We start from the raw sequence: 26,547 nt of genomic DNA on the forward strand, positions 1-26,547 counted from the left end.
GCACGTTCTCCCTGTGTCTGTGTGAGTTTCATCTGGGTGCTCCGGTTTCCTCCCACAAGTCCTGAAAGGTGTGCTTATTAGGTGGATGTTCTGAATTCTTCCTCTCTGTACCTGAACAGGCACCGTAGTGTGGTGACTAGGGGCTTTTCACAGTGACTCATTGCAGTGTTAACGTAAACCTACCTGTGACAATAATAAAGATTATTATCAATTAAGTAAAATTAGGAACTAGCCCATAATAATATTTATTAGTGTCACAAGTAGGCTTACATCAACACTGCAATTAAGTTACTGTAAAAATCCTATGGACGGCATGGTGGCACGTTGGTTAGCACTGCTGCCTACGGCACTGAGGACCTGGGTTCGAATCCGGCCCTGGGTCACTGTCCATGTGGAGTTTGCACATTCTCCCCGTGTCTGCGTGTGTTTCACCCCCACAACATAAATATATGCAGGGTAGGTTGATTGGCCACGCTAAATTGTCCCTTAATTGGAAAAAAATAATTGGGTATTCTAAATTTAAAAAAAAGTTACTGTGAAAATCCCCTAGTCGCCACATTCCGGCGCCTGTTCGGGTAAATGGAGTGGTAATTCAGAATGTCCAATTCACCTAAGAAGCACGTCTTTCAGGACTCGATCGGAGCAGACTCGATGAGCCTAGTGGCCTAATTCTGCTCCCGTGTCTGATGGTCATATGGATGTGGGAGGAAACCGGAGCACCCGGAGGAAACCCACGCAGACACGGGGAGAACATGTAAACTCCGCACAGACAGCGAACCAAGCCGGTATCAACCCAGGACCCGGGCACTGTGAATCAACTGTGCTAAGCACTGTGCTTGCGTAACTGAAGTGCACAGCTCAGGATCTGTCTTAGATTTTTTCAATAATTTTTTTAATTGCAGAAGCATACACATACTGTCAGTTAGTATTCATGAGACTGCTGCATTGACCACCTGTGATAACAAAATCCAATTTAAAACACACCCAGCAAAGTACTGTTACTGCTTTCAATCAAGATTAGAATGTAAAGTACTCACGCTACCTCGCCAGTTCTGCCCAGATTTTCAAATGACAACGATTTATGCAATAGGATGAATGATTTATAGAGCATGAAGAAACAGGGAAAAAACAAACGTGTACGACAATACAAAAAAAAAATCCCGCTCTATTCCATTAGCATGAAGATTTGACTCAGGCAGAATAGGATGGAAAACAAACAGCAGAAAGCTCCCGAGTGGCCCATTCACACAGCGAACACTGAGAGTTTTCAGAGGTACTGTTCTGTGGTTAAAGCATGTTGTTGGAATACAGCATGAAAAGAGTTTGATGCACTGTTGATTAAGACGTTACCAATACACCACGACTCACATAGAGGTGGGGGGAGAGAGAGAGAGAGAGAGAAAAATTCATGATTGGCCCAACGTAGGGCCTGAAGAAATTGAGAGAAAGTCAATTACAGCTTTAAAAAATAAGGGAATGAAGCAGCCAGTACTCATTAGCAGCTGAAAATGGAACAAAAGGCAGGCTGATATTTTGAATGTTGGATTTGTATCAGAATTTATGAAGACTGGGGCAGCACGGTGGCGCAGTGGGTTAGCCCTGCTGCCTCACGGCGCCGAGGTCCCAGGTTCGATCCCGGCTCTGGGTCACTGTCCGTGTGGAGTTTGCACATTCTCCCCGTGTTTGCGTGGGTTTCGCCCCCACAACCCATAGATGTGCAGGCTAGGTGGATTGGCCACGCTAAATTGCCGCTTATTTGGAAAAAATGAATTGGGTACTCTAAATTTATTTTTAATTTAAAGAATTTACGAAGGCTGTACGTACACTCAAGAGCACTTCTCTCAGATGTCAATGAACCTGTTGGCTATTCCCAGTATTCTCCACTTTAAAATGATTCCCAGAGTAGGTGGTTTTTCATCTATAAAACATACTCAGCCCCCTAGGTTTAATTCAAAGCTCGGTTGCTGTCAGGATTTTCATCTTTGGATGAACAGAAATTGTATTTTGTAAAGAAGGAAGTGGTTGGTTGAAACCAACACAGAGGCTTAACATAGACTGAAGAAGGTTCCAGAAGAGGTGGGACGAAGTATGCCCTGAAGAGTAATTTACCATAAAACTGGTACCAGACAGAAAGTGAACACCTGCAATAACACTTCTTCCACACACAAAAAAAGATTTTGGGGATTTGGAGGGAAAATAAGGAAATTAAAATGTAAATTAAATGGTAATATTTCAGAGAGAGAGCGGGGACAGATACACCTTTTAAAATTTTATAAATAAATTTAGAGTACCCAATTCTTATTTTCCCCCAATTAAGGGACAATTTAGCATAGTCAATCAACCGACCTGCACATCTTTGGGTTGTGGGGGTGAGACCCACGCAGACACAGGGAGAACGTGTAAACGCCAGACTGACAGGGACCCGGGACCAGTATCGAACCCGGGACCTCGGGGCTGTGAGGCAGCGGTGCTAACCACTGTGCCACCCTCGGGGACAGAGGCACCTAGGAGTTTACATACACAAATCTTTGAAGATGGCAGGACAAGTTGAGAAAGCTGGTAGAAAAACATATGATATTCTTGGCTTAATAAATAGAGGCATGTAATGAAAAAAGAACAAGCCAGGTATTTTGAACCTTTATAAATCACTGGTTTGACATCAATTTGGAGCATACTATTGACCAAGTGCTGGAAAATGGGATTAGGATAGGTGCATGATGACCAGTGCAGACATGTGGGGCTGAAGGCCTTGTTTCTGTGCTGTAAAACTCAATGATTATGACTATGTCCAATTCTGAGCTCCACACATTAGAAAGCAGAGTAAGGTGTCTGGGGGAGGCTGCACAGGCGTAGGGCTACCAGAATGGTGGAACTCTTCCGAAGAAGACATATTGGGGTTGAAAGGTTAACTCTGTTGCTCTCTACACAGAGACTTCCAGACCCACTGGGTTTTCTGTTTTTATTTCAGATTTCCAGCATCTGCAGGATTTTGTATTAATTATACTCCACCAGAGCACCACCAGGGTTAAGAGGCTTCAATTGTGTGGAGAGACATTCACACAATTGTTACATTGCAGAAGGAGGTCACTCAGCCCGTCATGTATGCACTGGCTCTCCAAATGAGCAACACACCTAGTTCCATTCCCCCATGTTCGCCTGTAACCTTCCATATTCTTCCTTTCCAGATAGCAGTCCAATTCCATTTTGAATGCTCCAATTGAACTTGCCTCCACCACACACTCGGGCAGCGCATTACAAACCCCAACCACTCGCTGCATAACAAGTTTTTTTTCTCGTATCACTTTTGTTTCCTTTGCAAAAGGAAATCTGAGATTGTTCTCCTTTGAACAGAGAAGGATAGGTGAAAATGTAACAGATGTGTTCAAAATAATGTGAGGTTTCGATTGGGTGGATTCTACGGTTTCCATAGGTGCAAGTGTCACTAACCAGAGGGGAAAAAATGCTTGTGTTTATATAGCACCTCTCACAACCACTCTGTAGTGATTTGTGGTGAGTGTCCTGTGGTGATGTGCATCAATGTAAATATATGTAGGCTAGCTGGACACTAGAGGGAGCACAAGAGACATCACACACACACACTCAACCAATAGATCAAGTAGATAGGACACGACCAATAGATATTCACGATACACAAGGAGGTGACACGACAACAGGGGGGCATTACACCAACCCATATATAAAGGACACCACACACATGATCTGCTCTTTCCAGTGGAGACAGTCAGTGAGTACAGACACAGGGTCGATTCAATATTACACCCACCACGTGGATTGCAGCAACTGGTTAGTCAGTCTGGGTAGCTATAGTAGGATTAGCAGTAGTGTCGAACCCGAGTAATAGAAGTGTAAATAGTTTAATAAACGTGTTGAAGTTATCTCCACGTCTGTACCTTCCTTTGTCAAGTGCCCCACAAGGAAGCCGCTTATGTTACACCTACAACATAACAAATCATGATACCAGGACTGAACTGTTTCAATCCACATAGCCATACCTCAGCGTACAGTGACAACCAGCAATACCCAGGCAAGATGTTCGAGATCCGGGTTCCGCAGCAGCTCCAGTGCCATGGCGACCTCCGCGAAAACTGGCGGGCATTCCGGCAAAGGTTTGAAATCTTCCTGGTAGCAGCCGAACTGGAATACCTGGCCGTGCTGAAAAAACAGAGCTTCTCCTCACTATCGCCGGTGCAAGAGCAGAAGAAATCTTTTAAAAATTCAAGTTCTCCAAGGGGCAAAACAGGAGCGACTTCCAGGCAGTTCTGGACAAATTCGGCAAATACCGTGAGAAAAACACACTCCAACCAGCAAGAAAAGGTAAGAGAAGCACCAGTGCTCACCACAAGGCCGAGATCCCGGAGCAGAGAACAGTTTTGATCGGCGGAAGGGTCCGCACTTGCACAGTTGCACGAGAAGCGTGCAGAACGGGAAGGTCCGTTTGCACATGCGCAAGATGCCGCGCATGCGCAATCATGAAAACGGCATCAGTAAAGGACAGCGATCTGCGCATGCGCAATCGCTTCCGTCATGACATTAGAGGCCCCGGACCACACCCATTTAAAGGGCAAACATCCCAAATCAAAGAAAAAATCTTTTAAAGCCGTAAAACAACCTTTCTTCACCTGGAATGACAGCACAATGCCTCAAATTGAACCAGGGAATGAAATTAACCTCCGAAGAACCCTGCAACAAGCAGTTACCTACGCACAAACCGATGATTCCGAACTTGAATACTTCAAAACCGACCGTTACATTTTCTCTGGACCTCGTGAGCCCAATGCCAGCTCCAACGCGAACAGTGATGATATGGTCCTAGAAGACAACGACTCAGACGAACCTTTCATCTTGGGAGGCTACCGCAGTACTAAATCCCAACCGCAACTAGACGTGTTGCACATTGGCGACCCCCGTACTGAATCCGACACAGACGCGGATTCGTTCTTCGGATTTGAGGATCTTCAGCCCATCAGATATGACATCCCAACTCGTGAGTGCAGGATGATGCTGCAGCCTGAAACCAAGAGACAGAGAGCGGTACAAGCCCACAAAGAGCAGCCTGCTGCCACACAGAGCGTGGTCCACTCAGGGTTCCCGACTCTACGAAAGAAGACACGCAAGACTCCACACCGCGTCCTTGCATGAACAAGAGGTGACTCCAGTGTCACAAGCCTCCACAGCGAGCTGGTGGACAGACTCCACGATAGAACCAACGCGAGACTCCGACGCGCAGTCCTTGCAGGAACAAGACCATGAGGGTTTAGCAACCTCCTCTGACCAACTAGCGGCAGACGATGCAAGTCTGCCATGCTCAAGTAAACAGCGAGAAGACTATGACAGTCTACCACGCTCCACTGCACAGCAGGACGACCATGACGGTCTATCATGCTACAGTGAAGAACAAAGCGACGATGACAGTCCAAGCCCAAATGAAGGACAACAGCAAGACAATGACAGTCCACCCACATTGTTTGCGCCATCAGATGAAGACTCTGACAATTTACCCAACCCAAGTGAACAACAAGCATCTACTGAGGCTCTACCCACGGTATGTGAGACGAGTGACGACAGCATCCCACTGCCCATGCAAGATGTGCAAAGTGACAGACCTCAGCTAGTGTGTACAGAGGCACTCGACGATCACTGTGAGACCACTGGTGACTCCAGTGACACCATGATACTTCCCCCCTCATTCGCTCGAACCTCTCCACAAGTCAATGCATTCCTGCATGTTCCGACTCCAGATGTGCAGCTTCAAGAAATCTCAGCTGACTCCAGTGAACCTGCTAAGACTCCGGACGGGGAGCATCAACAAAAAACAGACCAGACTCCAGATGGGGAGCAACCAAACGCCGACTCTGATTCACGTAAGCCGGACTTTACTCCAGACAGGGAGTCCCACAACCTCAGTGATGGCACGCACAGGGTGACAGCAATGCCACAACAACAGGAGATGGATCACTTAACAATTACACTGGGTCAGTAATAACAAGCAGCAGCTACAGTCCAAGAGGAATACACCAATATTCACCACAGCTATATCCACACATTTTTTCCACACCAGCAGTGCAGCCAATGACAGCTCATGCTGGACAAACCCAGTATTCAGGCACACAGCAGCCAGCAGTCTATGCAGCATATTCTCAAACAGGCCAGCACTACGGAGTGCCCTCTAATGGAATCAAGACCGAAGGCGGACTACCGCAAGCACAATCTGCACTACAGACTGGATGCCTTAGTTACTGCCCAGGATTTGCTGCACCCCAGCCTGGCCAGATGGCATATTCCTTTCAGATGCAAGGTTCTAGTTTCACACCATCACCAGGTATTTATGCGAGCAGCAATTCTGTTTCCAAGTCGACAAGCTTCAACGGTTCTCAGCAAGATCACCCTTCCAGCACAGCATGTGGTCAGAACCAGTATGTCCAGTCTTATCCAACTTCAACATATGGCACATCCATGACCTTGAATGATACTGTTGATGGTACCTCTTCAACATCAACACCTTATCAGCTACAAGATGCCACCCGACAGCACCATCACAAACATCGAAAAAAGAGAAAGACTCCAAATCAGACAGCGAAGTGATTTGACCACTTCTTGGTTCCTGTGGCTCGGAAACGTTGATGGCGTTCATAACCAAGAGAGACATTTGACCATGATGATTGATGGTTTATGGACTCACACGAATGATTTGGACTTATTGTTTAATGGACTTATTGTTGTACAACACCTACAACATAACAAATCATGTCCCTTTAAGGGAAACCCAGCATAAGAGGGTCATCTGGCTCGGGGGACCAATTGGGACTGAGAGTGGGAATCACCCCGGGGGTGGAATCCTCCCTTGGGCAGAAGACACTGTACAGTTTCTCTTCTTAATAAATACCTTGTGTTTCGAATGAAGTCTGTAAACACACATCATTATGCACTTTCAAAGTGCTTTGCAATAATTGTTAAAACAGAGGGGGTGAAGTGGCCAAATCTTTGCACAGCAAATTCCCACAAACAACAATGTGAGAATGACCGGATCATCTGATTTTTGTGATGTTGATTCATAGAATCGTAGAATTCCTCGTGCAGAAGGAGGTCATTCAGCTCACTGAGACCTCACCAACCCTCTGAACGAGCACCCTACCTAGGCCCACTCCCCCGCCCTTTCCCTGTCACCCAACCTAACCTGCTCATCCTTGGACACTAAGGGGCAATCTAGCATGGCCAATTCACCTATATGCACATCTATGGACTGTGGGAGGAAATCGGAGCACCCGGAGGAAAGCCGCGCAGACACAGGGAGAAAGTGCAAACTCCACACAGACAGTCACCAAAGGCTGGAATTGAACCCTGGTCCCTGGCCCGGTGAGGCAGCAGTGCTCACCACTGTGCAACCATGCTGCAGGATGAATAGTGGTCAGAATACTGGGGATGGTATCACCCTGTCTAGATCCATCCTATTCTTCAAAATAGCGTGATGGGATCTTTTACATCCAGCTGAGAAGGCCCAGACAGGGCCTCCATTTAATGTCTTATTCGCAAAACAGAACCTCTGACACTGCCGCATTCCACTGGCATGTCAGTCTTGATTTTTCAGGCTCAAGTCCTGGAATGGGACTTGAACTCAGAGCCTGATGACTCCAAGAGAAAGAGTGCAATCAACTGAACCACAACTGATACCTGCTCCCTTCTTCACAGATTCAAGATAATTGGCAAAAAAACAAAACTTGCCAAAGAGGAACTGGATATATACATTAAAAAAACAATTGTCGGGCTTTGGGGGAAAAGGGGCATGGGACTAATTGGATTGCTCAGAAAGCTAGCAGAGGAATGATGGCTGAACGGCTTCCTTGTCTGCTAAGATTGAACACTCCCACAGTTACTGCTGTGGTTAAATTCATGCCTTGTCACTGATTTTGCCACTTTTTCTTTCTCATATAGAATTTACAGTGCAGAAGGAGGCCATTTGGCCCATCGAGTCTGCACTGGCCCTTGGAAAGAGCACCCCACTTAAGCTACACATCTCCACCATATCCCCCTTATCCCCATAACCGAGTAACCCCACCTAACCTTTTTGAACACTAAGGGCAATTAGAATGGCCAATCCACCTAACCTGCACATCTTTGGACTGTGGGAGGAAACCCACTCACACACGGGGAGAACTTGCAGACATCCGCACAGACAGTGACCCAAGCCGGGAATCGAACCTGGGACTCTGGAGCTGTGAAGCAACTGTGCTAACCACTGTGCTACGGTGCTGCCCTTTTTGCTACCACTGTCGTTTGCACTGACCTGTCCCTCAAACGGCGTTGTTGTTGTGTAGTACTCAGGCTGTTCTAACTCTATGGCCCTGCTTACCCGAAGCAATAGTGCAGTGACATTTTGTTTTTGCTGTTGACCAGCTCTTTGGTGGTGATGGGTTGGTTGAATCTTCACTGAGTGGCACATCTAGATGATGCTAAAGTTGGCCACCACAGTCCCAAGAAATCAGTCATTGAGATTCGGTGGAGACGGTGTCTCAGTTTTTAAAAAATCGGAGTGTGAAAGGCAGGAAAGCATTGAACATACAGTGCAGAAGGAGGCCATTCGGCCCATCGAGTCTGCACTGACCCACTTAAGCCCTCACTTCCACCCTATCCCCGTAACCCAATAACTCCTAACCTTTTTGGTCAGTAAGGGCAATCGACCTAGCCTGCACGTCTTTGGACTGTGGGAGGAAACCGGAGCACCCGGAGGAAACTCATGCAGACATGGGGAGAACGTGCAGACTCCGCATAGACAGTGACCCAGCGGGGAATCGAACCTAGGACCTTGGCGCTGTGAAGCCACAGTGCTATCCACTTGTGCTACCGTGCTGCCCAACAGGAGTGGCGATGAGAGGGAGTAGGGGAGAAAATCAAGCACGACTTCTTCTCCTTTACAGCCTCTCTGAGCCGCAGCTCAGATGATTTTGAAGATGCCATTGACTGCTGTGCACACACACCTTCCCACTCACATTTCATCCGTGAAAAGAGTAATCAGGGGTAACAAACGGCGTTTAATAAATGACACCCATTCCTCCCGGGTTTCTGTACATGTTCTGCTCAGGTTGTGGTATTATTGTGTTTGGGGTCCCAAATTTCTGTAAAAATTCAGCACAATTAATTCTTGACTTAAAAGAAATCCAATTTTCCCATTTTCTTAATAATTTGGAGTGAACAGCTTTGGGCTGACATTTATTTCCTCATGTCAACTAATAACCTGTGTTCTGAGCTCCAGACTCTCTTGGGAATGGGGAGGGAAATGCTGGGATGGAGAAGGCCAGAGGAGTTGGAGATAAGGGGGTGGGGGGGTGGAGATAAGGGGGCTGGGGGGATGGAGATGGCCAGAGGGGTTGGAGATAAAGGGGGCTGGTGGGGAGGGGATGGAGAGGGCCAGAGGGGTTGGAGGTAAGGGGGCTGGTGGGGGGGGGGGGGTGGAGAGGGCAAGAGGGGTTGGAGATAAGGGGGCTGGTTGGGGGGTGGAGTGGGCCAGAAGGGTTGGAGGTAAGGTGGCTGGGGGGGGGGGGGAGATGGAGAGGGCCAGAGGGGTTGGAGATAAGGGGGCTGGGGGGGGGGGGGGGAAAGAGGGCCAGAGGGGTTGGAGGTAAGGGGGCTGGGGGGAGGAGGGATGGAGAGGGCTAGAGGGGTTGGAGGTAAGGGGGCTGGGGGGGGGGGGGGGGGGGAGGGATGGAGAGGGCCAGAGGGGTTGGAGGTAAGGGGGCTGGTGGGGGGGGGGGAATGGAGAGGGCAAGAGGGGTTGGAGATAAGGGGGCTGGTTGGGGGGTGGGGGGTGGAGTGGGGCAGAAGGGTTGGAGATAAGGTGGCTGGGGAGGGAGATGGAGAGGGCCAGAGGGGTTGGAGATAAGGGGGCTGGGGGGGGGGGGGAAAGAGGGGTTGGAGGTAAGGGGGCTGGGGGGAGGAGGGATGGAGAGGGCTAGAGGGGTTGGAGGTAAGGGGGCTGGGGGGGAGGGATGGAGAGGGCCAGAGGGGTTGGAGGTAAGGGGGCTGGTGGGGGGGGGGGGATGGAGAGGGCTAGAGGGGTTGGAGATAAGGGGGCTGGTGGGGGGATGGAGGGGGCCAGAGGGGTTGGAGATAAGGGGGCTGGGGGGGGGGAGGGATGGAGAGGGCCAGAGGGGTTGGAGATAAGGGGGCTGGTGGGGGGGGGGGGGGGGGGGTTGGAGAGGGCCAGAGGGGTTGGAGGTAAGGGGGCTGGTGGGGGATGGAAAGGGCCAGAGCGGTTGGAGATAAGAGGGCTGGGGGGGGGGGGGGGTGGAGAGGGCCAGAGCGTTTGGAGATGGGTGGGGGGTGGAGAGGGCCAGAGCGGTTCGAAATAAGGGGGCTGGGGGGGGGAATGGAGAGGGCCTGAGGGGTTGGAGGTAAGGGGGGTGGGGGGGATGGAGAGGGCCAGAGGGGTTGGAGGTAAGGGGGCCTGCGCTGGAGGAGGCTTCAGGGCTGGATGTTACTTTTCCACAGTCAGTTTAAATCTTGCTGAAATTCTCTTTTTTGAAAATGATTCTCAGCCTGCCGAATTAGCTTTTTAAAATTAAATAAGCACCAAGGCTGCATATGAAAGATGAAAGTGTTGTTACTTCTGCATGTGAATGCCCTGGATGGTGAAGTCAGCAATTTGCAAACAGGATATTAACTGCTGGACAAGGAGAGATTCCCCACAACGAACAATATTGTGTCAAAACTGTCTTGTCACAACCCAAACCATCAACTAATCAGTAAATAAAGAGACACTAATAACAGCCAGGAAGCATTCCCTCCAAAAAATTAAATACCACCACAAAAGGCAACAGAGAAGTGACCAGGGTTTCAATTTAATCAGATAACTGCAGGGTAGGCTGTGAACTAAGCTACCCCTTCCACCAGTCCATGAGTTTAAATGATGGAAGCAAGTCTTCTTTGCCTTCTGAATCCCAGAGACAAGGGTTTGCCTCTCCCAGGGAAGCCTTTCTGGAGGATTAAGCAGCATTGTTGGCAAAACATAAATTACAGCTCCTTTACAAACCACCACACCCTCTCAGCTGGGGGCCCTGCTCCTCCGGGACTGCTCCAGTCCACTCCTGTTATCTCCAAATGGATAAGATGAGCTCAGCAACCCCCCAGCCCTAAAGGCAAATGGAATTCTGAACATACTTTCTGCACCCCCATTGAAACGGTCTGTGAAGAGTTCAGATTGTGGCAAGGCAAAAAAGATGTTCCAGTGAAGTGAATTCCCTCCCCACTCTCAGAAAGCCAAGACAAAATGTATTTTCGTGTAAAACAATTTCTGGTGAGAAAATGTCACTTTTGCCCACTAGAGGGTGCAGTTCACTCAACAAGCTGCTGGATAATATTCTGAGCTCACTTGAGGGGCTTTACGCAATAATTATTGTATAAACATGATTGAATTATCATTAGGTTGAATTTTCAAAGTCATTGTGCTCAGTTGCTGCTATTTTGCTTTAATGGAATGGAAGAGTCCTTTGGGATCTTTCTAAGGACAGACAAAACTGGTTTTAAGACTGGATTTAATGGGGGTGGGGCTTTATACTTAATTTCTCCTTCCCCCGCCTCCCCCACAGTCTGCACCTCTTGCTAGCTTTCCTCAGGTTTTTTTTTAAATTTAGTGTACCCAATTCATTTTTTTTTTCTAATTAAGGGACAACCCATGCATCCATGGGGAGAACATGAAAACTCCACAGTCATCTGAGGCCGAAAATTGAACCCGGGTCCCTGGCGCTGAGAGGCAGCATTGCTAACCACTGTGCCACGCCCGCTTGCTTTAAAATTAAAAGTTAACCAAGCTCAGCAGGTAAATTCTCCACCTAAGACTCTAGTCACAGAGACAAGGGATGTTCTGGGTATCTGCTGAGTTCATAGATCATAGAATTTACAGCGCAGAAGGAGGCCATTCGGCCATCGAGTCTGCACCGGCTCTTGGAAACAGCACCCTACCCAAGGTCAACACCTCCACCCTACCCCCCATAACCACCAGTAACCCCCACCCAACACTAAGGGCAATTTTGGACACTAAGGGCAATTTATCATGGCCAATCCACCTAACCTGCACATCTTTGGACTGTGGGAGGAAACCGGAGCACCCGGAGGAAACCCACGCACACACGGGGAGGATGTGCAGACTCCGCACAGACAGTGACCCAAGCCGGAAATCGAACCTGGGACCCTGGAGCTGTGAAGCAATTGTGCTATCCACAATGCTACCATGCTGCCCAGTCATCTCAGCCAAGATCGATCAGAGAGGCCGTTCTGTCTACTCCTGTGTGAGGTGTGATAGAGTGGCAACGTCTTACGTTTGGCAGAGGGTGGAGCTGGGGGTGCAGGGTTTGGGATGGGAAAGCTCAGCCAGAAAAGCACCCGTGCATTTGTGGCCTTTCTTCATATGTGACGTTAAGGGCAGTGAAAGTCAGCAAGCTAGTCCTGCATGTCTCTATATTAACGACAGCTGGGCATTCCCAAGCCCAGCCCCAGAGGGACATCTACATGTTCATGCTCCAGGCGGAAAACAACAAGTCAGAAACTTTTAAAAAACGTTTTTAAAACAAATTAGAGTACCAAATTATTTTCCTTCCAATTAAGGACCAATTTGGCGTGGCCAATTCACTTACCCTGCATACCTTTGGATTGTGGGGGTGAGACCCACACAGACACGGGGAGAATGTGCAAACTCCACACAGACAGTGGATCGGGATTGAACCCGGGTCCCCAGCGCCGTAGGTAGCAGTGCTAACCACTGCACCACCGTGCCGCCCCTCCCTCAGTACTACACTGAAATATTAACCTGGATTGTGTGCTCACAGACCTAGAGTGGGGCTGCATTTGTTGACTTCAATGGAAAGTGTAGTGCTCCTGCCACAACCTGAGGCTCAAAGAAGAAAGAAAGATTTCTTACCTTTGTACAGTATATTTCACAATATCAAAATGTCCCAAAGCACTTCAAAGCAAATGAAGTGTAATCACCGCTGCTGTAACATCAGAACCTGCGCACAGCAAGCTCCCACAAAGAGTGTGATAATGAGCAGATAATCTGCCTTGGTGATGTCGATTAAGTGTTAAGTATTGGCCAAGATATTAGGAAAAACTCCTCTGCCCTCTTCCAATAGAGCCATGGGTTCTTTCACATCCAGATGAGAGGACAGACATGGCCATGTTTCAATGTCTCGACTGAAAGACAGCCCATCAGACAGTGTTAATATTCGTCAGTACAGCACTGAGGTGTCTGTCTAGAGCTCGTACCTTCCTGTCTGTAAGGCTGAACACCACACCTTACAGTGTGTTTACCCACTGAGCTGTTTAAACAGTGAGAGCCAGTATCTTGGTTTTTATTCTTTCTCAGTCTCGTACACCAGTGTGGGACTGATAGGTCAATGTGTACCACGTAACCTTCAACAGCAATGACCTTTTAGTCAATTACAACCGCTCACTTACTGGATGTTTTATTTTGCACCCTCTTTCAATTCCTTTTGCTCCCCTCCTTTACTTGACTTCCCCTGGGTATGATTCTTTGGGCCCACCTCTACTTCATCCATGCCCATGCATAAGCTATTTGACCTTGGTGTGGTGTGGGGGAGGGGGTGCACTGCAGCCAACCCACTGCAACACAGCTGCCCTCTGCTTAAGTGCACTTACATTATGACAATGGAGAAATTGAGTTTGGAGGCCACGGCATAGCAAGAGCAGAAAGCAGTTTGATTTTCCCGCTTCCCTGACACAGGATGTGCTGTCCTTATACAATCAACCAACTCAGCTCGACCATGTTAGGGAACTGACCTTGTTGTTTATTGGCTACTTGCTCTGCTCCTTTGCCAAGTGAGCAACAGGGGAACCTACAATAATGTATAAAAAATGGTTAAGTTACTGTATTTGGTTAATGTTGCACACGTTCACAAAACCAACTACCCTTGAGGCTGTTCAATCATTTCTCAAAGCTCAGGGGCCAGATTCTCTGTTTCTGAGGCTACATACGGAGGATCTGTGACGTTTTACATGGAAACAATCGGCGGCGCCCCCTCACCGATCCTGCGACTGGTGGGGGGCTAGCAGCCGCGCCGTGTAAAACTCCCAGCTTCTACAAAACAAAAGGCCGGGTCCGTGGCCATGCATGTGCACGGCGATGACCTGTAGCGGTCGCACCGTAAATCATGACACCGGCCATGCGCGGACCCGACCTAGCAGATAGTGCCCCCCCTGGCCACCCCCACCAGTCCCCCCAACTCTCGCGGAAGCCTACCTCCGGCCAGCAGCACGGCACCCGCCCGACTGTGGCGGTGCTGGACACAGTCCGCAGCCGCCACTCCGGGTTCCAGCACGGCTGAGACCACATGTCAACCATGTGGTTGGGAGCTGTGCCCATTGGGGCCATCCCATCGGCGTGCGGCGCTGATGCTGTTTCAGAGTGTGCGGAGCATACAAAACCTGCGTCAAACAGGTGCCGTCCCCGATTTTGACGCCAAAAGGGATTCTCCGCCCGATCTCCGATTACGAAATCGGCGTCGTGGAACGGAGAATCCAGCCCTAGGTCAGTCACCAAGTGTCAGAATTCATGTGCCAGAGGGTCCCTCAATAGGCCAAAAGTAGGTATAAAATTTATCAGAGATATCTTCTACCAGAGCGTGTGATGGTTGGCCACCAGTGAACTGTGCGGAGGTTTGTCTAGGTTTGTTCTTCCTGCTTACTTCATATTTTGCTGACACGATGACTGTCCAGTAGAAGTCAGAATGGTTGCAGCCGGGTTAGTATGCTGACTGTCCCTTTGCCATGCAGGATCTTGGGTGTTTCGCAGACCTGGTTCATGGGCTGGATGCTTGTGTGAAGTGCCTCAGCCCAGTCCTTGATGGATGCAAGTTCACAGCATAAAATGTCCAGCCTATTGTACATAACAATTGGGGACAGTGGGTAGCACTACTGTCTCACAGTGACAGGGACCTGGGTTCGATTTCGACCTCGGGTGAGTGTCTGTGCGGAGTCTGTACGTTCTCCTCGTGTCTGCGTGGGTTTCCTTCCGTTTCCTCCCACAGTCCAAAGGTGTGCAGGTTAGGTGGATTGGCCATGCTAAATTGCCTCCTCGTGTCCAAAAGGTTAGGTGGGGTTACGGGGATAAGGTGGGGGATTAGGCCTAGGTATGATGCTCTTTCGAAGGGTCGGTGCAGACTCGGTGGGCCAAATGGCCTCCTTCAGCAGTATAGGGATTCTATCATTCTCTTTCACATTCTCCCAGCAATAGTCCTCTTCTAACACTGCGGGCGAGTTGGACAAAAATAGAGGCAACTTCAAAATGTGCCATGCCTGACCTTCGAGCACTCGAGGTGCTTAAAAGTGAGGAATTGTTCCACTTGTACAGCTGGTCGTCGTCGTTCACCCAAAAGGAATGGTGGTTATAGGCGGAGTTTTTAAGATAACTACGGTAACGCAATTTTCAGCAATCTAATGGCAGCTCACCTACATTCTTTAAAAGGAGTCGGCCCCATTTAATCTTATCCAGTTTTTGAGTACACAAATTGCTAACAAACAAAAGGAATGCAGGCGGGGGATCTGTAATCTTCAGGTATCTTGGCATTGTTTCAGTTAAATGCCAATCTGTTCTACTCCAGGTAGTATTATGAAGGTCAGATAATTGCAGCTGGTTACTGCACTGAAAGGTCACGTTGAACTCCGCTGAATCTGCACCCATTCTTCACTTTATTTCTGCTCTGCCAGAAACCAACTCCTGTGTTCTGCTGGTACCACAAAACATGACCATTCCCAGTAGATTGTCTTGATTCCCCACCCACCCACCAGCTCATCTTGGGGACGGGAAAGTGGACATTTATTTGAAATAGTGTTGATTTGCTGGTGTTGAAATTATGAAAGGATTCTCTTTGCTTTTCCATTCCCCCCCCCCCCCCACCCACCCCCCGCCCGCCCCCGCCCCCACCCCCCGCCCCCCCCCGCCCCCACCCCCCGCCCGCCCCCCCCGCCCCCCCCCGCCCGCCCCCCCCCGCCCCGCACCCCCCCCCCCCCCCCCCCCCCCACACCCCCCACCGAAGTTGACGTTTCTTGCTGTTCTGTGGGTACTTCAACCAGATGTCCATATTTTACATGCCGATCAGGTGGTTTTAGAAGGTTATTCGACTCTGAAGGGTTTGGTCTCACCTGATATGCAGGCAAACACATTCCAGGGTGATGACAGCACCAAAACAGGCCACTCAGCTCCACCTGGTCGGTGCCAGTGTTTATGCATCCCTGGGCCTCCATCCACCCTTAGTCAATCGCACCCTATCACCAATTCCTTTCTCACTGATGTACTTCTAGAGTTTCCCCTCAAATGCATCTATGAAATGGGGGGACCAGATTCTCCTGGAAAGGCTGCTGGACATTAGTCAGTGGTGGGATCTTTAGCCGACTCTTCACCTTCCTCCAAAGGCCAATTGTAATGGCCCTTTCTGCAGATGAAGGACCAACAAACTGCCACGTTCACCTGGTAGGTATAGTTATTGTCTGAAATGTACTGAAACGACAGTGTAAACAGATTCAGTACTAACTTCCAAAATGGAATGGGATTGATACCTTTTTTAAAAATATATATTTTATTATAAACATGTATCAAAACAGTTGACAGCGAACAAACACCCCGGGAAACATGCTTCCCCACAATCAACTGTACAGTCTGTACAGATTTTTCCTCTTTTTTCACCCCCCCCCCCCCCCCCGCGCCGTGCAGTCAGGGAGGTGAAGGCCAAGACATCGGCCTTCCTCCTCTCCAAGAGCTCCGGCTTCTCTGAGACCCGAAATATCGCCACGGATCCACTTCCATCCTGGCTAAGACTGCAAACACTCCCACCCAGAATCTCCCCAAAACATGGGCGCGTGATTCGCTGGCCCCCGCCCACACCTCTCACACCCCCTGAAAGAACCCACTCATTCTTGCCCGAGTCATATGCACCCTGTGCACCACCTTAAACTGTATCAGGCTCATCCTTGCACAAGAGGAGGTCCCATTTACCCTACGCAGTGCCTCACTCCATACTCCCCAATTGATCTCCCCTCCCAACTCCGCTTCCCATTTCTCCTTAATCTTCACCAGCCGCTCACCTCCCTGCTCCCCCTGCCACTTGTATATATCCCCAATTCTTCCCTCTCCTTCCACATCTGGGAGCAGCAGTCGCTGAATGGGATTGATACCAGACGTGGAAGAAGTTGCAGGGTATGGGGAAAGGGCAGTGGGGAAGGATAACTGGATTACTCTTATGATGGGCCGAATGGTCTTCTCTGTGCTGTGTCATTCTATGACAACGGGCAGGTATTGTAGCTCCAACACTCAAGTGTTTTATAACAAAAAGAGACAATACTTAAACTAAAAGTTTTTTTAAATCAGGAAGCTAAATCTGAATTACATTTTGTTACTAATATAAATAGCAGGATTTTATGGATAACAGACCCAAAATCCCAACTGATCCCCATCACAAAGGGCTGAACCAGAATTCACAGGGAAGTGGTCAGGAAATTCTTGTGGGGGGGAGGGTAAGGAAGGTCAGATCCTCTTGCCGTGCCTTCCTACGGCAAGGAGCGTTTGAAGGAGTTCCCAGAGCTCCCTGGAAATTCTGTCTCATACCCAACCAGGTAGACAGCAGCTGTAGGCTCTGTTATATGCATTTGAAAGGCTTCTAAATGCCTGAGAAAAAAGAGATGAGGGTACCAATGACTTTGTAAAGATTTTTTTTTTAAAAATATTTTTTATTCTCTTCCTTTATCACATTTTATCCCAAATTTACACCCACCAACAACAAACAATAATCAGTAACAAATATGTCAATCCCCATATCAATAACAACGATCCCATCCTCCCACCAAACCCCAAACATTAGCCCGCATGTTCACATAAACAAATGCCAAAAAGGAATCAGGAATCACCCATAGTCACCATTAACACACACAGCCCCCCTCCCCCCCAACCCTCCCAGCCATCTAATGTTTGATGTTATCCAGTTCTTGAAAGTGCATGATGAATAACACCCATGAATTGTAGAACCCCTCCATCCTTCCCCTCAGTTCAAACTTAATCTTCTCAAGAGTCAAGAATTCCGACAAGTCCCCTCGCCACGCCAAGGCACAGGGTGGAGAGGTTGCTCTCCATCCCATCAGGATCCGCCTTCGTGCGATCAATGAGGCGAAGGCTACAACACCTGCCTCCGCACCCGTTTCCAACCCTGGCTGGTCCTACACCCTGAATATGGCCATCCGTGGCCCGGGTCCAGTTTCACATGCACCACTTTAGAAATTACCCTAAAAACCTCCTTCCAGTAATCCTCTAGCTTTGGACAGGACCAAAACATATGAACGTGATTAGCGGGGCCCCCCTCCGCAACGTTCACACACATCTTCTACTCCTTCAAAGAATCGGCTCATCCTCACTCTCGTGAGGCATGCTCTGTATACCACCTTGAGCTGTATCAGCCCCAACCTCGCGCACGTGGTGGAGGCATTCACTCTCCGGAGCACCTCACACCAGAACCCCTCTCCATATCCTCTCCCAATTCTTCCTCCCACTTTGCTTTGATCCCTTCCAGTGGTGCCTTCTCCTCTTCCAAAAAAGCTCCGTAAACCGCTGACACTACCCCCTTCTCCAGTCCCCCTGTCGTCAGCACCTCCACCAGCAATGTGGAGGCCGGTTCCACCGGGAAGCTCTGTATCTCCTTTCTGGCAAAATCTCAAACTTGCTCCAGACGATACTTCGCTTCCAGCTCCTTCAGCCCTGCAAACCGACCCCTAAGAAACAAATCTTTTAGTGTCTTAATCCCCTTCTCCTCCCATTTCCGAAAATTTCCAACCCACCTCCCTGGCTCAAATCTGTGGTTCCCCCGAATCGGCATTTCCCTTGACCCTGCCCCTAACTCTGTGTTGGCGAAACTGCCTCCAAATTCTCAGTGAGGCTATTATTACCGGACTCCTTAAGTACTTGACTTTGTAAAGATGTGCAATTGCTCTTCTGTGAACTGAGGAGTCCAACAGTCCTTAGGCCCTCATGAAACCTCCTCTGTTGCACCTGCCTTGAATGTGCTATTTGCTGTGGCCCCACATTTTGGGACAGGATGAGAGTCTCTCAGAGTTAGCAATCTTGGGATCCCTTTTGTTCCATTCCTGCCAGTGGAGCAGATCTACTAGGATTTCGGCTCCAACATATACCTTTGTTCACTGACTCCTAAAATTAAATCCACGGAGTAAGAACCCTTCCAGTTGCTATGGACGGTGGTGTGCATGTGAAGATGTCTGCTGCTCAATGCTTGTGTCAAAATCTTGAGCATGTGATTCAGCTCATGATTTCACTGACAAGCCAGTAAAGATTTGCCCTGCTGCATTTGCAACGCGGATTCTCAGCGACCTTGCTGTTACTTCCGACCCTTGGGTGTGTTACAAAGTTGCACTGTTGAGAAAAACAGGCAGTCCTCGATTTTACCACGTTCAAGTTACAATGGACGGTGTTTACGACATTTATAAATTGATACCTCGTTTCAATTTTCCCACAGTTTCAACTTTAAGTTGCCAGGGATACATGCACTTATTCAGCTCCTGTTCCGTCACATTGTTTTAGATTATTTGTAGGTACAATGTTACATGGTACATGGATTTAATTATGTTAACAAATACACTAATATTGATAAATTACTTGTCTATAACTGATTCAGTACAACATTCTGGGTTGCTTTGGTGAAAATAGGGTATCAGGCTTTGGTTCAGGAACCAATCCCCCATTTATAATTTGTTTCTTGTGGGAAAAATGGTTCCAAATTTCAATGACTTGACTTACGATGTGGTTTTCAGGAGCTAATTGTGTCGTGAGGACTGCCTGTACTGAAAAAATAGCTTTCCAGTGCTTTAAGTGCCAGTTTTCTTCCTCACAAGGCAATATGCTCTCCAGTAGTGTAAGCTTAACCACATGGTCATCACTTGTGTCAAACAGGCAAATCTACACAATTAAACTGGACTTACACCGTAGGAAAACAGTTCAGGTAAGGGTGGCCAAATCTTGACTGTGGACCCTGCTCCTTCAAACTTCTCTGTTCGACCAACCTTTTTAAAAATAAATTTAAAATATCCGATTTTTTTTCCCCCCTAATTAAGGGGCAATTTAGCGTGGCCATCCACCTAACCCGCACATCTTTGGGTTGTGGGGGTGAGGCCCATGCAGACACGGGGAGAACGTGTAAACTCCACCCAGACAGTGACCCGGGACCGGGATCATAGAATTTACTGATTAGTAAGTTTGCAGACGACACATAGGTTGGTGGAATTGCGGATAGCGATGAGGACTGTCAGAGGATACAGCAGGATTTAGATTGTTTGGAGACTTGGGCGGAGAGATGGCAGATGGAGTTTAATCCAGACAAATGTGAGGTAATGCATTTTGGAAGGTCTAATGCAGGTAGGGAATATACAGTGAATGGTAGAACCCTCAAGAGTATTGAAAGTCAAAGAGATCTAGGAGTACAGGTCCACAGGTCACTGAAAGGGGCAACACAGGTGGAGAAGGTAGTCAAGAAGGCATACGGCATGCTTGCCTTCATTGGCCGGGGCATTGAGTATAAGAATTGGCAAGTCATGTTGCAGCTGTATAGAACCTTAGTTAGGCCACACTTGGAGTAGTGTTCAATTCTGGTCGCCACACTACCAGAAGGATGTGGAGGCTTTAGAGAGGGTGCAGAAGAGATTTACCAGAATGTTGCCTGGTATGGAGGGCATTAGCTATGAGGAGCGGTTGAATAAACTCGGTTTGTTCTCACTGGAACGAAGGAGGTTGAGGGGAGACCTGATAGAGGTCTACAAAATTATATGGGGCATAGACAGAGTGGATAGTCAGAGGCTTTTCCCCGGGTAGAGGAGTCAATTACTAGGGGGCATAGGTTTAAGGTGAGAGGGGCAAGGTTTAGAGTAGATGTACGAGGCAAGTTTTTTACGCAGAGGGTAGTGGGTGCCTGGAACCCGCTACCGGAGGAGGTGGTGGAAGCAGGAACGGTAGTGACATTTAAGGGGCATCTTGACAAATACATGAATAGGGTGGGAATAGAGGGATACGGACCCAGGAAGTGTAGAAGATTGTAGTTTAGTCGGGCAGCATGGTCGGCACGGGCTTGGAGGGCCGAAGGGCCTGTTCCTGTGCTGTACATTTCTTTGTTCTTTGTTCTACAGTGCAGGAGGCCATTCGGCCCATCGAGTCTGCACCGGCTCTTTGAAAGAGCACCCTACCCAAGCCCACACCTCCACCCTATCCCCAAAACCAAGTAACCCCACCCAACACTAAGGGCAATTTTGGACACTAAGGGCAATTTAGCATGGCCAATCCACCTAACCTGCACATCTTTGGACTGTGGGAGGAAACAGGAGCACCCGGAGGAAATCCACGCGCGCACGGGGAGAACGTGCAGACTCCGCACAGACAGTGATCCAAGCCGGGAATCGAACCTGGGACCCTGGTGCTGTGAAGCAATTGTGCTAACCACAATGCTACCGTGCTGCCCACAAACCCGGGTCCTCAGTGCCGTAAGCAGCAGTGCTAACCACTGTGCCGCCCAACTCTTCGACCAACCGATTGGTCACCTGTCCTGACATCTCAGGTGGTTCAGTATCATATTTTTGACTGATTCTATTCCCGTGAAACATCTTGGGACGTTTCACTATGATAACAGCTCCAGTTGTTCTTGTTGAATGGAAAGATTTGGCACAGCCGATGGCAAATCCAAAGCAAGCTCGCCAGATTCAATAAAGTTAGTGTGCCAAACTCACTCGATGGTTGTCACCAGCTGTGCCACATCTGCAAGGAGGGAGGAAAAGAATTTGCACTTACTATGGTGTGCCCGCTTCATGCAATGGCACCTTGTGATGCCAGACAGCGCGGTAGTGGCAACGTCCATTTTATTTTATAAATTTAGAGTACCCAATTATTTCTTTTTCTAATTAAGGGGCAATGTAGCATGGCCAATCCACCTAACCTGCACATCTTTTGGGTTGTGGGGGTGAAACCCATGCAGGCCCAGGGCCAGGAGCGAACCTGGGACCTCGGCGCCGTGAGGCAGCAGTGCTAACCACTGTGCCACCGTGCTGCCCTCAATGTCCATTTTGCACACAGTTAGGACCTATGGTAACACTGAGGAAAACATCACCCTTACAGCATTGGCTCACCCAGGGATGCACGCAATGGTGCAGACACAAATACTGATGTGTGGATGCATGTACATAACAGCACCTCGGCTATCCACTCAATGGGTCAGGGGTGAGAGGTGCTTAATTAGCTGAGGCAGGCATGGAGGTTAATGCGCTGCTATTTCTGCGTGTTTCAAATAGTTGATGCTGTGGGGAAAATGACCAGCCTCTCCCTATGGGAAAGTGGAATGAAATTTACTTCCTCCTCCCATCAAAATCCAATTATACCCAGCCAGGCAACAGAATCAAAAGTTTAACACATGACTAATCAAACACATTTCAGCAGTGAGGTTGTGACTATTATCACAAGGGCTTGGAAGTGACTGGCCATATTGACAGGAGCATGCTTAGCACATTCATTTATTTTAACCCAGGTTTTCATATGTCCATTTAAAAAATATTAACACTCTGCCATAACAAAATACAGTTCAACATCTGTGTTATGTGCTGTCTGCCGATGTGTCAGTGCTTGTTTCCAAGTTTGTGATGTTCTGGGAGAGTAACCTTCACTTTTACAAAGTAGTCCAGGTGTTGTGTCAACTCCGGCACAGCTTAAGTCAGAAACTGTCACAAGTAACTTTCCTGAAAGTGTTTTGTGTCTTACAAAATACTAACTGGTTGGTTGAATGTATTGATATGTACGAACATACAAATTAGGAGTGGGAGGGGCAGCATGGTGGCACAGTGGGTTAGCCCTGCTGCCTCACAGCGCCGAGGTCACCGGTTCGATCCCGGCTCTGGGTCACTGTCCGTGTGGAGTTTGCACATTCTCCCCGTGTTTGCATGGGTTGCACCCCCACAACCCAAAGATGTGCAGGCTAGATGGATTGGCCACGTTAAATTGTCCCATGATTGGAAAAAGTGAATTGGGTACTCTAAATGTAAAAAAATAAAATAAAAATTAGGAGTGGGAGTGGCTCATTCAGCCCCTCGAGCCTGCTCCGCCATTCAATAAGATCATGGCTGATCTGATTGTGGCCTCAACTCCACTATCCTGCCTACTCCTGATATCCCTACAATCAAGACAAACAAGGGCAGCAGACACACAGGAACACCACCACCTGGAGGTTCTCCTTCAAGTCACTCATGATCCTGACTTGGAAATATTTTGTCGTTCCTTTACTGTCGCTGAGTCAAAATCCTGGAACTCCCTCTCCAACAGCACTATGGGTGTACCTACACCTCAGGTACTGAAGCGGTTCAAGAAGGCAGCTCACCATCACCTTCTCAATAGCAATTGGGGATGGGCAATAAACGCTCGGCTAGCCAGCGACGCTCACATCCCGAAAACAAATTTAAGAAAAAATACCTTTTGACTCCCTTGCATGTCAAAAATGTATCTACCTCAGCTTTGAAAATATTCATTGATCCGATCTCCACCACTCTCTGAGGAACAGAGTTCTACAGAATCACCACCTTTGAAACAACCTTAGCACAGGGCTAAATCGCTGGCTTTGAAAGCAGACCAAGGCAGGCCAGCAGCACGGTTCAATTCCCGTACCAGCCTCCCTGAACAGGCGCCGGAATGTGGCGACTAGGGGCTTTTCACAGTAACTTCATTTGAAGCCTACTTGTGACAATAAGCGATTTTCATTTCATCTCATGAAATAAACAAATTCTCCTCATCTCTGTCTTATGTTTAAACTGTGTCATCTAGTTCAGGTCTCTCCCACATGGGGATTTATCCTTTCAGCATCCACCCTGTCAAGTCCCCCTCAAAATCTTATGCATTTCAATAAAATCATCTCTCATTCTTCTAAACTTCAATGCATACAGATCCAATGAAAACAAAATGATGCTGGGAATCTGAAATAAAAACAGAAAATTCTGGATAAACTCTGCAGGTCTGGCAGCATCTGCGGGAAGAGAAATATAGTTAACGTTTCTAGTCTGTATGACCTTTCTACAGATCAGATCTAATGTCCTGACTTGCCATTCTTTTGAGTTGCCTCATTGGACTGCCTATGTCCCGTTAACTGGAGTTTCAGAGCTGCTGCGGATAGTCTCACCTCTTATCTGACTGAGATATGGGGAGGGGGGGCGCTCAAGAGAAAAGGTGCTGATAACGTGATGTGAAATGTTGGGAAGAGGCTTGTGTGAAGCAGAAGCACTGTCGACGGTCTGTAGCCCTAAACAAACCCGTTTCTGGGCTATGCTGTAGCTTTCTGTAATCACATAGATGTTAAGAGCCAGAAAACCCAGACCCACATTCTAGCCTATAAAATGGGCCAGTTTCAGAGCAGAATCTGGGTCACATAGTTACCTCAGGTCCTGGAATGGGAACGAGATCAAATAAATGCATTCCTCATAAGTTTCTCCAGTGTCAAATTCACTCACTTGTCTAATATTTTTATTCTAATGTGCGACCAGGAGGCCAATTCCACTTCAGCGTGCCTCTGTTTTAACTGACACGGAATTACCAAAATATATCGGAACTTTACCTTTTATGCACACTACCATGCCTGTTTTTTAATATAAATTTAGAGTACCCAATTCTTATTTCCCAATTAAGGGGCAATTTAGCATTGCTAACCCTGCACATCTTTAGGTTGTGGGGGTGAGACCCATGTAGACACGGGGAGAATGTAAACTCCGCACGGACAGTGACCCGGGGCCGGGTATGAACCCGGGTCCTCAGTGCGGTGAGGCAGCAGTGCAAACCACTGCGCCACCGTGCTGCCCCAAATTCGCGTGTCTCTTAATAAAGTTATTTTTAAACAGAAGACAGACAAAAATCAAAGGCTGGAAATTCATCTCAGATGGTGGCACATGGCGGGTGGTGTCAGATTGGATGCCCCTTGTAGTGTCTGATATGCAGATCCGTTGCAGTCAATGGAATTAAATACCAGATGCTACATAGAACAAGATGGCCAATCTGATAACACCAGTTCGGTGGCACTGCCCCAGATGAATTTCTAGCTCCACCAAGTTTTATTTATCTTTCTGCGTTATTATTTATTGACCTCACAAAGCCTCAGGTTAAGCCCGTTGGAGGTCAATAATCCCAATTTTACTTTAACTCCTTCGTTGCTATGGCAACATGGCTCAGCCTTGACAGCCCAGGCCCTTCGCTGGGTGGTATCACGCTTACATTTACCGCGTTTTATTTTCTCAACAAGTTCCCACACAATATCATGCGGTGCAATTATAAAGAAACAACCATTTTTTAAAACTGTTATAAGTAAGCATCGAGTTGCAAAGGAGGGCGGGGTAAAAGTTGGTGCCTCACCCTCTTGACACATCCAATCACATTAAAAAAAAAATTACAGTTCTGCAAGCATCTTTATCTGAAACGCGGGAGGTTTTGACCAAGAGACTTTAAAAGTGGTTTGAAAAGCAGAAAGAAAGCACTCCATCGATTCATTGCTGTACACTGGTGGTAGTGAAGGAAATCTCTCACTGTCCAACAAAATTCCACTTCTACCCCCACCCCCAGCATGTCAAAATAAACCAGTTTGCTGTTCTCATGCAGTGTTACCAGCAGCAATGTCCCAAGCTTCTTCAGTTCTTTTTAAGTGTTTGAATATATATATATATATATATTTTTTAAATCAGAAACAGGCGAAATCAATTTTTTAAAAATAAACACAAGTGAAGGATTGGGTTTCACAGAGTCCTACCTCACTCCCAGCACTGTGTGGTCATGGAGTTGATTCAAAGGTGCTAATCCTCCCGCAAGAATTCGGCAGTCAAGTGATAGTAACCCGACTCTGGCAATTAAAGTTTAATCTCTCTCTCTCTCCCTCTCCCAGTTCCTTCTGACAGGACAGCGTCTCAGCCTGCTCGGCTCTCCCCTCGCCGCACCGCAACCTTTCCTCCAGTCACCCTGACTGTGAGGTTTTCTGCTGCTGCAGAGTGAGCTCACGCTATAGCGTGGGCAGAGAAACTGGATGGGTGCAATCTGCCCATCACATGTTATCCAACGGAGCAGGGATTCGGCAGGGGCTGTCATTTCACATTCCACTTACTCTCTGCTGGAATGTGCCAAATTGCCTTACCCCGTCCGGCCTTTTTCAATGTGGAGCAGCTTATTTCTCGCTCTTTCTGTGATTCATTTAAATCGGGAAATGCTGCATTTTCTTTCCCCCTTTTTGTCTTTGTATTTGACCAGGTGGCATTAGCACCTATATCCCAGAAATACCAGTGTGAGCTATTCATGGCAGCAGCTAATGGAGGTTTCGTGGCACTGAGCACAAGGTTCCCATAATGTAACATGAATCCCATTTTAAAGTAACGAGGAAAAATCCCCTTCAGGTTCCAACTCACTTACATGGAAACGTGGAATATAAAAACAACAGGAGGCGATTTGGCCCCTCCAGCCTGCTCTGCCATTCGATC

At 48.1% G+C, this 26,547-nt stretch overlaps 1 protein-coding gene across 1 annotated transcript in view; it reads right to left on the bottom strand.

The window, feature by feature from the left end:
* Positions 1-26,049, bottom strand: part of LOC140409223 (fibroblast growth factor receptor 3-like) — a 277,279-nt gene extending 251,230 nt beyond the window's left edge. Inside the window, exon 1 of the mRNA XM_072497512.1 lies at positions 25,830-26,049. The gene's annotated coding sequence lies outside the window, so the exon portion shown is untranslated. The remainder of the gene's footprint in view (positions 1-25,829) is intronic.
* Positions 26,050-26,547: the final 498 nt, after the last annotated feature.

This window comes from Scyliorhinus torazame, chromosome 3 (genome assembly GCF_047496885.1).
Source record: "Scyliorhinus torazame isolate Kashiwa2021f chromosome 3, sScyTor2.1, whole genome shotgun sequence".
NCBI classification, from domain to species: Eukaryota; Metazoa; Chordata; class Chondrichthyes; order Carcharhiniformes; family Scyliorhinidae; genus Scyliorhinus; species Scyliorhinus torazame.